General features: G+C 51.0%; 1 long non-coding RNA gene across 1 annotated transcript; it reads right to left on the bottom strand.

Moving 5' to 3' along the window:
- Window positions 1-406: 406 nt before the first annotated feature.
- Window positions 407-14816, bottom strand: LOC121817848 (uncharacterized). The gene is made up of 5 exons (XR_006057911.2): window positions 12267-14816; window positions 7325-7514; window positions 3410-3601; window positions 1986-2156; window positions 407-1258 (listed from the first exon to the last, which is right to left on the bottom strand). It is a non-coding gene; the product is annotated as an uncharacterized LOC121817848 (long non-coding RNA).
- Between the last annotated feature and the right edge of the window lie 248 nt (window positions 14817-15064).

The following is a 15064-nucleotide window of genomic DNA, read 5'->3' as shown; positions in this document are numbered from 1 at the left end:
CCCCGGCAGCCCCGGCTCCTAACCTGATGGCTGTGGATGGGGCCGGGCAAGACCTCTCTGGGCTCCGGGCCTGGTCTGGGTCCTGAAGTGCTGGCTGTGTCCTTGACATTTGACAACGCTGTGCCTATAACACCGTCCCCTCCCAGCCAAGAACCTTGGGTACCTACACTGCTCCAGATGCAGAAAACTGAAAGTAAAAGCCATCCTGAGCTTTGCCCCAGCCTTCCTGTCCCTCAGCTGGTTTCTTAGAAATCAGCTGCCTGGGCTACCAGCGGCAACCTGGACTTCCTCCTTCACCCAAGGTCCTCCTCCCCTGGTGGGCGCCATGCTCCCAGCAGAGATGGCACCACAGGCCCATGTCAGAGTTGGGGGGACCCCTCCAGAAAGAAAATTTGGGAGTCAAGCATTCATTCCACAAATGTTTATTCATGCTTCCAGTAGGCCCAGGTGCAAGGGAGGAGACCAATCTGAGCTGTTCAGAGAGTTAGGAGAGAAAGGGCATCGATGGGGTTTTGGTATCCCCTGATCCAGGTGGCTGGAGTGTTGGTGGAGGGTGGGGGGAGCCAGGAAAAGAGCTAATTAGTTTAAGAATAAGAGGACGGTGGAGGATGTGGCGTCAAGGGAGGCACCCTGGAGATGTCACCGTCAGCGTCCTAAAGCATAAGTTGAGAAGGAACCCACCTGGGCAGTCAAGGTGGGGAAGGGCATCTCAGAGGGAACGGCATGTGCAAAGTGGCCTCTGTAATCTCCCATAATCTGTGTGTCGTTGTTCAGTGGCTCAGTCGTGTCTGACTGAGTGACCTATGGACTGCAGCACACCAGGTTCCCCTGTCTTCCACCATCTCCTGGAGCTTGCTTAAACTCACGTCCTTTGAGTTGGTGATGCTATCCAACCATCTCATCCTCTGTTACCCCTTTATCCTCTGCCCTCAATCTTTCCCAGCATCAGGGTCTTTTCCAATGAGTCAGCTCTTCACATCCGGTGACCAAAGTATTGGAGCTTCAGTCCTTCCAGTGAATCTGTATAACTGTCTCTGTAGAGGCAAGTTTCTCTGTTTTTTTGTGGGCAGAGAAACTAAGGCTCAGAGAAGTGTGGTGGATGTATTTGCCCAAGACGTCACAGCTAGAGGGGAGATCCAAAGGCGGCCTAGCCTCTCCCCTAGGCGAGCTCCAGTCAGCATCCAGATCCTGTCCTTGGCTGTCTCACCGGAGCTTGCCCTCTGCTCCAGGCCCTGGGCTCCCTCACGCAAGCACCTCTCTGTGGACAGATAAGGTGAGGAGAAAAAAGTGAGGCTCAGAGAGCTCAAGTGATTTGCCTACATCACACAGCCTGTTGGAGCACAGCAAGGATTCACAGCCAGGTTTGTGGGAGCCAAAAGTGCCTGGGCCCTCACAGAACAGTTGTGACCTGACAGGCTCTTTGCTCACATTCCAAAGAGGGAGAGGGGCCAGCAGGTACAGAGATGCAGCGGCTGAAAGGGGGGTCCACACGGTGTACTGCTCTCAGGGAACTTTCCCACCCGCCTCTGTAAGGTCCTGAGGGGGCGTTGCCACAGCGCCCTGTGACCACAGGTGGATGTGGGCAAGACCTGGCCTGAGTTCCCCATGCCCCAGTTCAGGATAGGCACATGACCTAAGCTGGACCAGTCAGAGACCCTCCTGAGACTTTTTCTGCAGGAACTCTTTCCTCTAAACGCAGGCCCACTGGCAGCCATTGTGCCCGCTGAGTAAAAAGAAGAGAAGAGAAGACAGAGAGCCCTGATGCATCGTGGGAGCCCCTACATCCAGCCATACCTGAAACCCACCCCTGGGTTTACCTGTGACACACGCCACAAGCTTCCTTTTCTGCTTATGCTCGTCTGAGTTATGCTTCTGTCACTGGCAACCCCAGAGAGTCTTGGGTAATCAGGGTTTGAAGAGAAGCAAGGGTCAGGGGTCAGGTTTGCCTGGAACAAAGGGTGAGTGAGTGAAATGGAACCACTCACTCATTCTAAGAGGAGGCCGAACAGCTCTCCGACTGAAAGAAGCAAGACTCGTTTTGCCGGGATCTGGGGCCCAGGGTACTCCCCTCTCTGGCTGACATCTGCCCTCAAGGAAAGCTGGAGTGCAGACACTTTCACACCTCCTGATTCATGGTGGTTCGTAACTTCTTTGTGCTGGGGAAAAAAAAAATTCCACATTAAAAAATTTTCCTTCCCTTTTTTCTTTTTTAAAACAGACTTTATTTTTAGAGCAGTTTTAGTTCATATCAAAATTGAGCGGGAAGCACAGAGTTTCCATATCCCCACTGCCTTCCCGCCCCCACAGTCACATCCTGGGTCAGTCCACATTATTGTTTAATCTTCACATTTGTTGTTAAATTCGTAAAAGAATCTACCAATAATGATAGCATAAAATACATTTAATATATTTTCCTGATTTCCAGATACACACATTTTTTCTTAAAAAAGACACCATTTGTTTTTTCTTTTTAAATTATGAAAGTATGATAATACATGTACAGGAAAGCTGGAAAATACAGAACAAAGCTACATATATTACCATTATTTTTTAAAGTAGATAAGACCAACCTAGATAGTATAATCAAAAGCAGAGACATTACTTTGCCGACTAAGGTCCGTCTAGTCAAGGCTATGGTTTTTCCTGTGGTCATGTATGGATGTGAGAGTTGGACTGTGAAGAAGGCTGAGTGCCAAAGAATTGATGCTTTTGAACTGCGGTGTTGGAGAAGACTCTTGAGAGTCCCTTGGACTGCAAGGAGATCCAGCCAGTCCATTCTGAAGGAGATCAGCCCTGGGATTTCTTTGGAAGGACTGATGCTAAAGCTGAAACTCCAGTACTTTGGCCACCTCATGGGAAGAGTTGACTCATTGGAAAAGCCTCTGATGCTGGGAGGGATTGGGGGCAGGAGGAGAAGGGGACGACCCAGGATGAGATGGCTGGATGGCATCATGGACTAGATGGACGTGAGTCTGAGTGAACTCCGGGAGATGGTGATGGACAGGGAGGCCTGGCGTGCTGCGATTCATGGGGTTGCAAAGAGTTGGACATGACTGAGCGACTGAACTGAAATGAACTGAACTGAACTGAAATTAAGGTTTTAAATTGGAATTTCAATATCTAACTCTCAAAAGTTAATAGAATGAATATACAGAAAAATAGGATAAAGTAGGCCTGAAAAGCACTGTGAACCAATTCAATGTAATTAAGATTTATACAATTTTCACACAACAGTAGGATACGAATTCTATTCAAGTTCCCATAAAGTAGGAGACATTGGAACATATCCAGGGACGTAAAACAAGGAAGATACCATTCTTCATAACCCATATCATAACCTGCTTTTTCCACCGAGCATTTCATGAACAGCCTTCCAAGTCACTGGCTGACAAGATCGTAACGATGGTACCTGTTTTACCAGTAAGGAAGCTGAGGTCCAGCTGGAGCCAGCAAGGCGACCCATGTTGTCCTTGTGAGGCACAACTCACTGGATGCTCTCAAGGGTCCACTGAGGTTTTGCTCCTTCTTTATAGACGGGAAAGCTGCTGTGCAGAGACGGGAAGTCGCTCTTTTTCCGGGGAGGCCCAAACCCCTGGGCAGGCTGGAAAGGAGGGGCTGCTGGTCAGCAGGGCTACACTAGCAGAGACTGTGGGCACTCTGTCCTGAGGGGAGGGAGGCTGGCCCTCCGAGGAGCCATCTGGTGTGTCCCTGAGGGACAGTCTTGCCTCACCTCTGCCTTGGTCATGCTGCTACTGACCTTCCTAGGAGGTATCTGGTGCAGAAACAACTTGTGCCACTGGCTAATTCTCAGACTCAGGCTCGCACTGAGCACCCACCGTATGCCAGACACCACTGGGGCGCCCCCACCCCCTGCCCCCAACACAGTTTCAGTTAGTCCTTCTTACCCCTCTGTAAGGTAGGACTATTAGTATCCATTTTTCAGATGAGGAAACTGAGGCCTAGAGAAGTGAAATGACTTGCCAAGGGCCACAGAGTTAACATGTGGCAAAACCAAAACTGGACCTCAGTGAGGTCTGAATCCAGACAGAAGCATCAACATCCTGATTGGGTCTCTGACTTGGTAAATTGTTGACCACACACACACACAAACACACACGCACACACAAACCAACTGGCCAACAGGTCTTGAGAACTGTGCCACAGAGCTCTGGGCTTGGCTCCATCCTTTTCCCCCATCTTCCCAGATTCCTTCATGAGAATCTAAGATGATCTGCCTGTTGCAAGGATGGTGAACCACTCACTGGGATCTCAAATAAGCCCTGGATTAAGACACAGAGTGGACGCCAAGGTGACATTAAAGGCATTGATATAAAGTCCTATACTGTGGTTAGGAACAGCAATATTCCCAGTTCAGGTTGAACATGGTTGAACGTAAACTCAAGACGACCCATGAGCCAGCTGCTGCTTGCACAAGTTAGTAAAAGGAGGTCCTATTACTGGGAGGTCCCAGCAGGGGTGCTCAGACTGACAAGTGACATGTAGTGATGTGCTGGCTTAGGCACCTGTGGACACAAATGCGGAGCTTCCACCACTTGCCTGCAAAGGGTGCATGCTCAGGAATCAGGGGTGACACTGAGTGTTGGCGACAATGAAGAATGCTTACACCCATCCTGGGCACATGCTGCGTGATCAATCAATGTGGATTTGACAAGGGGAGGATGGAGGAGAGAATGGATAATGTTTAGTGTCACTACTCTCCTTGAAGTCATGAAGTTGCTCAGTTGTGTCCGACTCTTTGTGACCCTATGGACTGTGGCCCAATCAGGCTCCTCCATCCATGGAATTTTCTAGGCAAGAGTACTGGAGTGGGTTGCCATTTCCTTCTCTAGGGGATTGTCCCAACCCAGGGATCAAACCCGGGTCTCCTGCATTGCGGGCAGACGCTTTACTGTCTGAGCCACCAGGGAATACTAACATCATTGATGATATATTATTAGATAAGAGATATATGTGTTACCATACGACATAAGGGCTATTCTTGCTGCTGCTAAGCCGCTTCAGTCATGTCCAACTCTGTGCAACCCCATAAACGGCAGCCCACCAGGCTCCCCCGTCCCTTTCTTGACTTAGCACTAATTACATACAGGCATGCAGCTAAGCACATCATGCTATCTTTAATTCTCGAAACAGTCTGGCGGGTGGATCATCTTAGGCTGAATCACGTGAAATTGAAGATTTTGTAGGTCAAAAACACAAAGAGTATTGGCAATACGGTTCAATGTCAGAGCATTTTCATTTCAACAGAATAAGTAAACCCCACTGGCAGGACCCTGGGGCGCCTGCCTGCTCAGAGGATGGTTTTCTCCTCGCTTCCTCCTCTTCACCCACCCTCTCATTCTGGCTACCCAGGCCCCCACCACCCCACCCCATTGCGGCCAGGTCTATATTTACGGTCTAGATTTCTGTGAAGTGGGGACTCGAGGAAGTGACTTATTCCAGAGTCATCACAGTCACCCAGAGATAATGACATCCAAGAAGCCTTCAGTTTCTGTCCCCTCTCTGCCCCTGCCAATATGGGACTTTTCTCTTCCCTCTCTGGGTTTCCAAGGCTAAAACCAGCAAGACAGAAACAGGAATTGTGTGTCTGCCTACCATCTGTCTGATGGGCAGATGAAATGGAATGGGAGATTTGTGTCCATTTTGCGGACAGAAACACTGAAGCAAATCTGTGCCCAACCTGGTTGCCAGTTGCCCCATCAGGGGCAGAGAGGAGAACAGGTGGGTTTCCAGACATCTGGGGTCTCAGCCTGGTTCAGCTCGGTCCAAGCATTCTAGAGGTCGCTGGAAGGACCCCCTGGGTCAGCCCTGCCCCGCCACTCCTTGGGGCGGGTGCTGAAACGACAGGCAAGCCATCGGGGTGCTGGGCCCGGAGGGGTGGAGTCTTTCCAGGTAGTCAGACTGAGAGAGAGGGTGGCAGCTTGCGGGGACAGCGGAGGAGGAAGGGAACAGCCTGGTCCCCGCGGTGCACAGTTCGGTCCCCGGCGCGCACAGCCCGCCCGCCAGGCACAGCCGGTCTTCGGGGAAGTCGCCGAGTCGGAGTTCCAGGAAGCGATAACGCTTGTTGAAACCTCTTTCTTGTGGCCTGGTCTTGTCACATGGCTTGGTGGGGACCAACGTCAAGCAGGGCCACGGGTCTGGGCCAGCTTGCACCCTGATAGCTGCTGCCACCCTATGCTCCCCCCTCGAGGCTGAAGCGGGGATGGGGAACCAGGCAGGAAAGAGGGCATGCGTGGTACCCACCCCGACATCCCTCACCCAGGCTGAGAGTGGAGGACCCCGGGGTGGAGGGGTTGCTATGAAAACACACAGCAGGTGCTGAGAAGACAGAAAACTTTTGCTCCCTTCCCATGAAGCCAGGGATCATGTCCCATCATTCTAGGGCAGGACTCTCCACCTCAGCACTGCTGAATTCTCTGCTGTGGGGACAGCCCTGTGCCCTGGGGAGTGTGAGGAGCGTGCCCAGCCTCTGCCCACTAGACACCAGTAGTACCCACATCCACCCCCTAGCTGTGACACCAAAAATGTCTCCAGACGTGGCCAAACGGACCCTGAAGGACAAAACCCAGATCCAGATTCAGTGCCCAGCACACAGTAGGTGCACAGAAGTCAGTAGGTCTTCAGCCCCAACAGTAGAACCTGTCTGGTTCATTTTTATACCCCATCACCTGGCATCGTGGATCTGCAAAAGGACAATTCTGGGGATTTTTCTGGTGGTTCAGTGGCTAAGACTGTGCTCCCGATGCAGGGGACCTGGGTTCCATCCCTGGTCAGGGAAGCAGATCTCACGTGCTGCAATGAAGACCCGGCTCAGTCAAATAAATAAATGAAAATAAGTATTTTGGAAAAAGGGATAATTTGGGAGACTCTTAGTCCTCCAATCTCTCTTAGCTTCTCACCCCACAACACGAGGCTTCCCAGGTGGCGCAGTGGTAAGAATCCACCTGCCAATGCAGGAGACAGGGGTTCGATCCCTGGGTGGGGAAGATGCCCTAGCTGAGGAAATGGCAACCCACTCCAGTGTTCTTGCCTGGGAAGTCCCATGGACAGAGGAGCCTGGCGGACTACAGTCTACAGGGTCGCAAGAGTCGGACACAGCTGAGCGACTAAACAACAGCTCTCTTAGCTTCTCACTCCACAAGACTAATAAACATACCATCTAAATAGGACAGAAGGCTGAATTGAGGGTGTGGTCAGGCCCGACACAAAGGGTAAAGAGAAAGGCCACGGGTCCCGCCGCCCAGTGTGGTCCCTGGTCCACGCCCCAGGCTGGAGGCTGGGGGTCCTCTGTGGAGAAATGACCCACCTAGGAGAGGACGCTTCAGATGCTGACTCTGGGATTCCACCGTGACTGCCAGAGCCTGCCCAGCTGCCTGGATGAGACTCGCCTGTCCACACGCCCTGTCCACAGTCAGCAAGCTTCTGATGGTCTGTTTTCAGCTTCCTGATCTTCAGTGTGAACTCACAGATGAGGATCACTGGACACTGGAGGCAGGCTTGTACAAGGAAAATCAGAGGTCAACATCAGCAGAGGAAAAGAGCTCCTGGGAAACGGCCAACTCAGGGAGCAGGGAAACACAAGACAACAAAAACCCCAAGAGAAATGAGAGACGTTGTATCTCTAAAACGAGAATGAGACGCTGCATACGGGGACATTCAGTGACCGAGAAAGAACTAGAGAGGTGAGGGCAGAAAGAAAAACCTTCACCATCAGCCTTGCAAGCGACTGGAGAACCTCCCAGAAAGACACAGTTCGAAAATCCGACATAAAAAGATCAAGAAACAAGAGGATCGTCCCTCAAGATGCAACATCCGACTCATCGGTGTTAGAGAACAGAGCAAATGGAGGGGAAAAAATGTTCTAAATCTGAAGGACGTGAGCTTCCATATGGGAAAAGCCACTCAACGGCTGCGTTAGTTTTCTATTTCTGCGTACAAATCTTGGTGCTATGGAGGGAAGAATTCTAAGAGAGCCCCTGTTCTTTCCCACCACCCCATCTCATCCCGAGGACATGTTTATAATGGATTCTGCTCCTGTGATTAGGTTACGATATAAGGTTGGTTTTACAAAAGGGAGGTTATCCAGTGTATCTAACTTAATCCCCTGAACCCTTCAAAAGTGGAGTGTTTCCTCTGGCTGGTGCCAGAAGAGGAAGTCAGAGATTTGAAGCACAGGAAAGATGTGATGTGCTGTCACTGGAGTGGAGGAGGAGGGGCCATGTGTGGATGAAATGTGGGTCACCTCTAGAGTTGAGAGCAGCCCTCGGCTGATACTTGGCGAGGAAACGGGGACCTCAGACCTGCAACCACAGGAACTGAATTTTGCCAAAATCAAGAAGGAGCCTGGAAGCAGATTTTTTTCCCCTAGAGTCTCCAGATGGGAACTAGGACCCCGGCTGACCCCGATTTTGGCCCAGTGTGACCCTTGAGCAGAAAACTTGCACCAAACTTCTGACCTAGGAAAACTGTGAGATAATAAATTTGTTAAGCCACTAGGTTTGTGATAATTTGCTACACAGCAGAAAACAGAAAACTCATAGATCTGCTTAAAAGAACAGATATTTATCTCACACTGTTGCTGTGGGTCAGGAATCAGGGAGTGACTCAGCTGGGTGGTTCTGTCTCAGGGTCTCTCAGGAGGCTGTAGTCAAGGAGTCAGCCGGGGTTTGGAGGCCCTGCTCTGGGGGCTCATTCACAAAGCAGGTGGCCTCAGCTCCGCACCTTAAGGGCCGTGCCGTGGGGCTGCTCGAGTGCCCTCACAACATGGCGGCTGGCTTCCCCAAAAGCAAGTGAGCCAAAAGGGGATAACACGGCAGCTACATGCCTTTTATGACCTGGTCTTGGAAGTCACATTATTATTACTATTTTAAAGGTAATTAATTTTTGTCTTCATTGCTATGTGGGCTTTCTCTAGCTGCAGTGAGCACAGTCCACTCTCTAGCTGTGACACACGGGCTTAGTTGCTCCGTGGCACGTGGAATCTACCTGAAGCAGGAGCTGAACCGATGTCCCCTGTATTGGCAGGCGGATTCTTAACCACTGGACCACAAGCTGCTACTGCTGCTGCTGAGTCGCTTCAGTCGTGTCCGACTCTGTGCGACTCCACAGACGGCAGCCCACCAGGCTCCACCATCCCTGGGATTCTCCAGGCAAGAACACAGGAGTGGGTTGCCATTTCCTTCTCCAATGCATGAAAGAGAAAAGTGAAAGTGAAGTCTCTCAGTCGTGTCTGACCCTCAGCGACCACATGGACTGCAGCCCACCAGGCTCCTCCGTCCATAGGATTTTCCTGGCAAGAGCACTGGAGTGGGGTGCTACTGCCTTCTCCGCTGAAGGGAAGCCCCCAGAGTCAGTTCAGTTCAGTTCAGTCGCTCGGTCGTATCCGACTCTTTGCGACCCCATGAACCACAGCACGCCAGGCTTCCCTGTCCATCACCAACTCCCAGAGTCCACCCAAACCCATGTCCATTGAGTCAGTGATGCCAACCAACCATCTTATCCTCTGTTGTCCCCTTCTCCTCCTGCCCTCAATCTTTTCCAGCATCAGGGTCTTTTTCATTGAGTCAGCTCTTCACATCAGGTGGCCAAAGTATTGGAGTTTCAGCTTCAGCATCAGTCCTTCCAATGAACACCCAGGACTGATCTCCTTTAGGATGGACCAGTTGGATCTCCTTGCAGTCCAAGGGACTCTCAAGAGTCTCCTCCAACATCACAGTTCAAAAGCATCAATTCTTTGGTGCTCAGCTTTCTTCACAGTCCAACTCTCACATCCATACATGACCACTTGAAAAACCATCTTGCCTGCAGAATCCCAGAGACAGAGGAGCCTAGTGGGCTGCCGTCTATGGGGTCACACAGAGTCGGACACGACTGAAGCAACTTAGCAGCAGCAGCAGCAGAAGGACCTTTGTTGGCAAAGTAATGTCTCTGCTTTTTAATATGCTGTCTAGGTTGGTCATAACTTTCCTTCCAAGGAGTAAGTGACTTTTAACTTCATGGCTGCAATCACCATCTGCAGTGATTTTGGAGCCCCCCCAAAAGTAAAGTCAGCCACTGTTTCCACTGTTTCCCCATCTATTTGCGATGAAGTGATGGGACCAGATGCCATGATCTTCGTTTTCTGAATGTTGAGCTGCTTTAAGCCAACTTTTTCACTCTCCTCTTTCACTTTCATCAACAGGCTCTTTAGTTCTTCACTTTCTGCCATAAGGGTGGTGTCATCTGCATATCTGAGGTTATTGATATTTCTCCTGGCAATCTCGATTCTAGCTTGTGCTTCCTCCAGCCCAGCGTTTCTCATGATGTACTCTGCATAGAAGTTAAATAAGCAGGGTGACAATATACAGCCTTGACGTACTCCTTTTCCTATTTGGAACCAGTCTGTTGTTCCATGTCTAGTTCTAACTGTTGCTTGCTGACCTGCATATAGGTTTCTCAAGAGGCAGGTCAGGTGGTCTGGTATTCCCATCTCTTTCAGAATTTTCCAGTTTATTGTGATCCACACAGTCAAAGGCTTTGGCATAGTCAGTAAAGCAGAAGTCACATTGTTCTTATTATTATCATTGTCATCAAAGATACCCCAAAGTCACATTATTTTTATCATTGTCATCAATCCAGATTTATTCCTTCCTAGCTAAGTGACCCAGGGAAACTTCCTCAACCACTTTAAGCCTCACTTTCTCTGTGAAGTGGGGAGATAGTACTCCACTGGAAGGATTAGAATAGAGCTGAGAAGAAATACAAATAATACCCCTTGAAGGACCCAGCACACATCTGTTGGGTCTGAGGAATCTTATTTTGTCTACGTCTCCTACTCTACTATCCAAGTCCAGATCATTCCTGGGCTCTTAGGTCCAAGCAGGAGGGGTCCAGGCCAGAGTTCAGGGAAGATTTGGGGCCTGAATTGATCATGGAACAGTCCCCACTCTGACCCCTGAGCTGTGAAGGACACTGACCTCTCTGGGGTTGATCTAGCGCCTCAAGGCTCCCTCCTGTCATCTGCTTGTTGCTCAGAAAGCCCTTCGTCCCCCTGGGTGGCCCCTGGTTCTGCTCCAAGCCTCCTTGGCTCTGCCTGATCACATGCCACCATGAGAAGACACACAAAATTTTGCAGAGGTGCCTACAGGAAGTGCACTGACGGAGCCCAGCCCTGGATAAGGCTCCATCTGACAGATTCAGGGGCAGAGACAGGAGAGAAGACAAGAGGGACCTGAGGCAGGTGTCGAGTCCTGGCCCTGAAGTTCAAGGCCTTGGTTCTGCCAGTTTTGAGTTAAGAGTCCTGTCATAGCCCCTTCTGTTGCATGACGGGAGCACATTTCCTTCTCTGAGCTCACGCACCTCAGCTGGCAAATGGGAGTAACCCCGGCATTTACCTCGTAGGGGCATGTATCTGTTCACTCACTTAGCAAATATGTATTGAGCACCTACTCTGTTCCAGGCATTCTTCTTGGCTCTGGCTTCTCAGCAGTGACATAAACAGACTGAGTTCCTTGCCCTCTGGGACTTTACAGTCTCACAGGTGGAGAGCCAGGATTATGTCAGATGTAGCTAAGTGCTATGGAGTAAAACACAGCAGGTGTTTTACACAGTGGGGCTAGGAGGTGCCAGGGATAGGTTGCTATTTTATTTGGATGGTCATGGAAGCTGCTCTGAGAAGCAGAAAACTAAAGGCGAGTCAGCTACCCATTTGTATGTGGAAAGAGCATTTTAGGCAGAAGGAAGAGCAGGTGCAAAGGCCCTGAGGCAGAATGTTCAAGGAAAGGGGTAAGTAGCTGGTACAGTGTGAATCGGGGGGTGAACAGTAGATGAGATCGGAGAGGTGGGGAGTGTGGGATTGGATCAGGTAGGGGACTTGTGGATCCTTAAAAGGGTTTTGGCTTTTACTCAGAGTGAGACGCGAGCATGGGACAGTTCTGAGCTTAGGAGCTGCTAGGAGAATTCCATAATACATGCATATAAAGTACTCAGTAGTGTGCTCGGCACATAGTAGGGGCTCCATAATTGCTGGCTTCTATTATTACTGTTGTTATTATTGCTTAAGTACCAGGAAGCAAATTGGAAGCTATAAAAAGCTATAGGGATGCAAATTTTCATTGCCTGACAGAGCTTCTAAGATGTTTTCAAATGCTGTTATCAAGCATTAGCCATGCAAAAGGCAGGTTTCATTTCTTCATTTTCTGAAAGAGCAACCGAAGGCTCAAAGACGCTGGCCACTGCAGAGCAAAAAGAAAGGGGGAAGTCTAACTCACCAGAACCCAGGTCTTCCGAATCCAGCTGATGCCTGCTGGTTCAGTCATTGGGGCTGACAGGCCCAGGTGGAAAGGGAAGGTGGTGGACCCTGTGCAAAACACGAGTCAGAAGTGTGGGGCCTTCAGCATCACTGAAGAGAAAAGCCTAGAGCCTCCAACTCTGATCTGGCTCATCAGGCAGAACAAGTTCACAAGACGAAAAGAGGCCCCAGGGCTTCACTGAGGATGCCTCTGGTCCAGGTAACAGGAAGCCTGATGTAAAGTGACTTAAAGAAGCTGGAAATGTAACATCTGGTTCAACAGGAAGTCCAGAGGTAGAGCGGGTTTCTGGCCTGGCAAATTGAGCAGTCCCACCAGGACTCCACGGACCCAGGTTCCTTCACTTCTCTGCTCTGACATCTCGGTGTTGGTTTCGCCCGAGGCGGCTCCTTGGATGGCAGAGGCAAATACAGGGGTCACATCCAGCAGGAAAATGGAAACCATTTCTCCCCAGGTCTCCCCCTTAGGAGCAAGGAAATCTTCCCCAGAAACCCTCAGAAAGCTTTCTTCCCATCTCGTTGGCCAGAATTGGGTTATGTGCCCACTGGTGAGGCGACCACTGACCAGACTGGAATTTCCTTAACTGATAGGGAATGAGTGCTGGAGTGTGTTAATTACTCAGTCGCGTCCAACTCTGCGCCTCCATGGACTATAGCCTGCCAGGCTTCTCTGTCCATGGGATTGTCCAGGCAAGAATACTGCAGTGGGTTGCCATTTCCTTCTCCAAGTGTTGGAGAGCGGGTCAAATTGATCTTGTAAAATAAAGTCCCAATTTCCCCTTCCTCCCTGTATCCATGCTCTTGACAATATGACTTTGCTGTTCCTCTCCTAAAGCAATCTATGTCTCCATCCTAGAACTTGGGCTGCTTTAGCCAATGGGAAGTGAGGATGGTGATGAAGAGACAGCCTGCTTCCTAGCCTGGACCTCAAGATGCTTTCTGGCTCTATGCGTTCTCTTGGGATTCTGCATCTGCCCTGAGAACAAGCCTAAGCTGGCCTTCTGGACAAGAGGCCACACAAAACTGAGAAGTACCATCCTAGCCGAGGCCACCCAACACCAGCCAGCCCCCGCCGACCTACCAGCTAGCTGCCTGTGGGTGCTAGAGTGTACCAAACAAGATCAGCCCAGCCCAGATGAACTCACGAACTGTGAGCAGCAGTAAATGCTGCTTGTGTTAAACCACTCATTCAGGGGAGGTCGGTCATGCAGCAACAGCTAATGGATCCAGGGGACTGACCACCTGTAGTGGTTAACTATTCACAGAAAGCCAGTCCTTTTAGAGGAGCAGGAAATATCATTTATTCATTGACTATATCTTCCTGTCCAGTCTGACACAGGCAACTCAAAGATCAGTAAGGCCTGTCCCCATCTCAGGAAGTCCCTGTCTGGGTGGGACATGGACTTGTCAGTGGAAGCCTGGGGCCTCCCCATGGTTCCCCACTGCCTGAGCAGGGTCTGACAGGCTGTGTGACCTGTTCCTGCAGACTAGCTTCATTGCGCCCGCCTCTCCACCCCTCTACCCTTTCCCAGGCCCCACACCCTTTGCTCCTGGACCTTTGCACATGCTGGTTTCTCCTGGACACGCCCAGGATCTATGATCACTATGCTCCTTTGAGACCCAGCTCGGCTATTGGGGCTTCCCTTGTAGCTCAGTTGGTAAAGAACCTGCCTGCTATGCAGGAGACCTGGGTTCGATTCATGGATTGGGAAGATCCCCTGGAGAAGGAAAGGGCAACCCACTCCAGTATTCTTGCCTGGAGAATCCCATGGACAGAGGAGCCTGGTGGGCTACAGTCCATGGGGCCACAAGAGTCGGACACAACTTAGCGACTAAACCACCACTATCAGCTGCCCCATCTCCTGGGACCCTTCCCAGAACCACTTCCCACCCAAGTCAAAAGCCCCTGTGGGGCTCCCACAGTCCCCAAGGGCTGCCTCTAACCCTACTTTAATCACTCTGGGTTGTGACCCTTTATCCTTCAGTCCAACCGCCTCAATTCACAGGTATGAAACTCAGGTCCAGAAAGGAGAAGTGACTTGTCCAAGGCGAGCTGAGCCCCACCCAGGCCTGTCCTGGCTGCCCACTTGCAATCAGTCTTGCTGCTTTCCTTTCCTCAGTGCCCAGCCCATGGTCGGGGTGGGGGACAAATCCTCCCTAAGTCCTGGGACACAGCCTGCATCCTCCCCACGGTCCTGGGACACAGCCTGCATCCTCCCCACGGTCCTGGGACACAGCCTGCATCCTCCCCACGGTCCTGGGACACAGCCTGCATCCTCCCCATGATCCTGGTACACAGCCTGCATCCTCCCCATGGTCCTGATACACAACCCCCATCCTCCCCATGGTTTTGGTCACAGTCTGTACCCTCCCCAGGGTCAAGGTAGGCAGAACACAAGCATCATTCCCCTCTCCAGATGGAGACATGAGGTTCAGAGGGAAGAGGCCTGCCAAGGTCACCCAGACAAGAAGGGACAGAGTGGGGACCCAAACCTATACCTAGACTTCACTGTACTCTGGTCTCTTCTAGGGCTTTTCACCTAAGCCGAGGCCACTGGTGGTGGGAGGGAGTATGGAGAGAAGGCTGGGGCGGGCAGGGGGGGAACCGGGGATGTTGGGGAACCACGGAGGCAGGAAGAGGCTGAGCAGAAAGTGAAAGGGGCCAGAGGCCAAGAATAGTTGTGGGTGACAGAAGCAGGGGACTACAGATGCTGCCAGAAAGAGAAACCTGGCTGGGCCTCAGGGAGGGGGCGGCATCCA

Source organism: Ovis aries, chromosome 24, assembly GCF_016772045.2.
Source record: "Ovis aries strain OAR_USU_Benz2616 breed Rambouillet chromosome 24, ARS-UI_Ramb_v3.0, whole genome shotgun sequence".
In the NCBI taxonomy this organism is placed as follows: Eukaryota; Metazoa; Chordata; class Mammalia; order Artiodactyla; family Bovidae; genus Ovis; species Ovis aries.
Note: the sequence above shows the minus strand (reverse complement) of the source record. Positions and strands in the feature narration are given on the sequence as shown.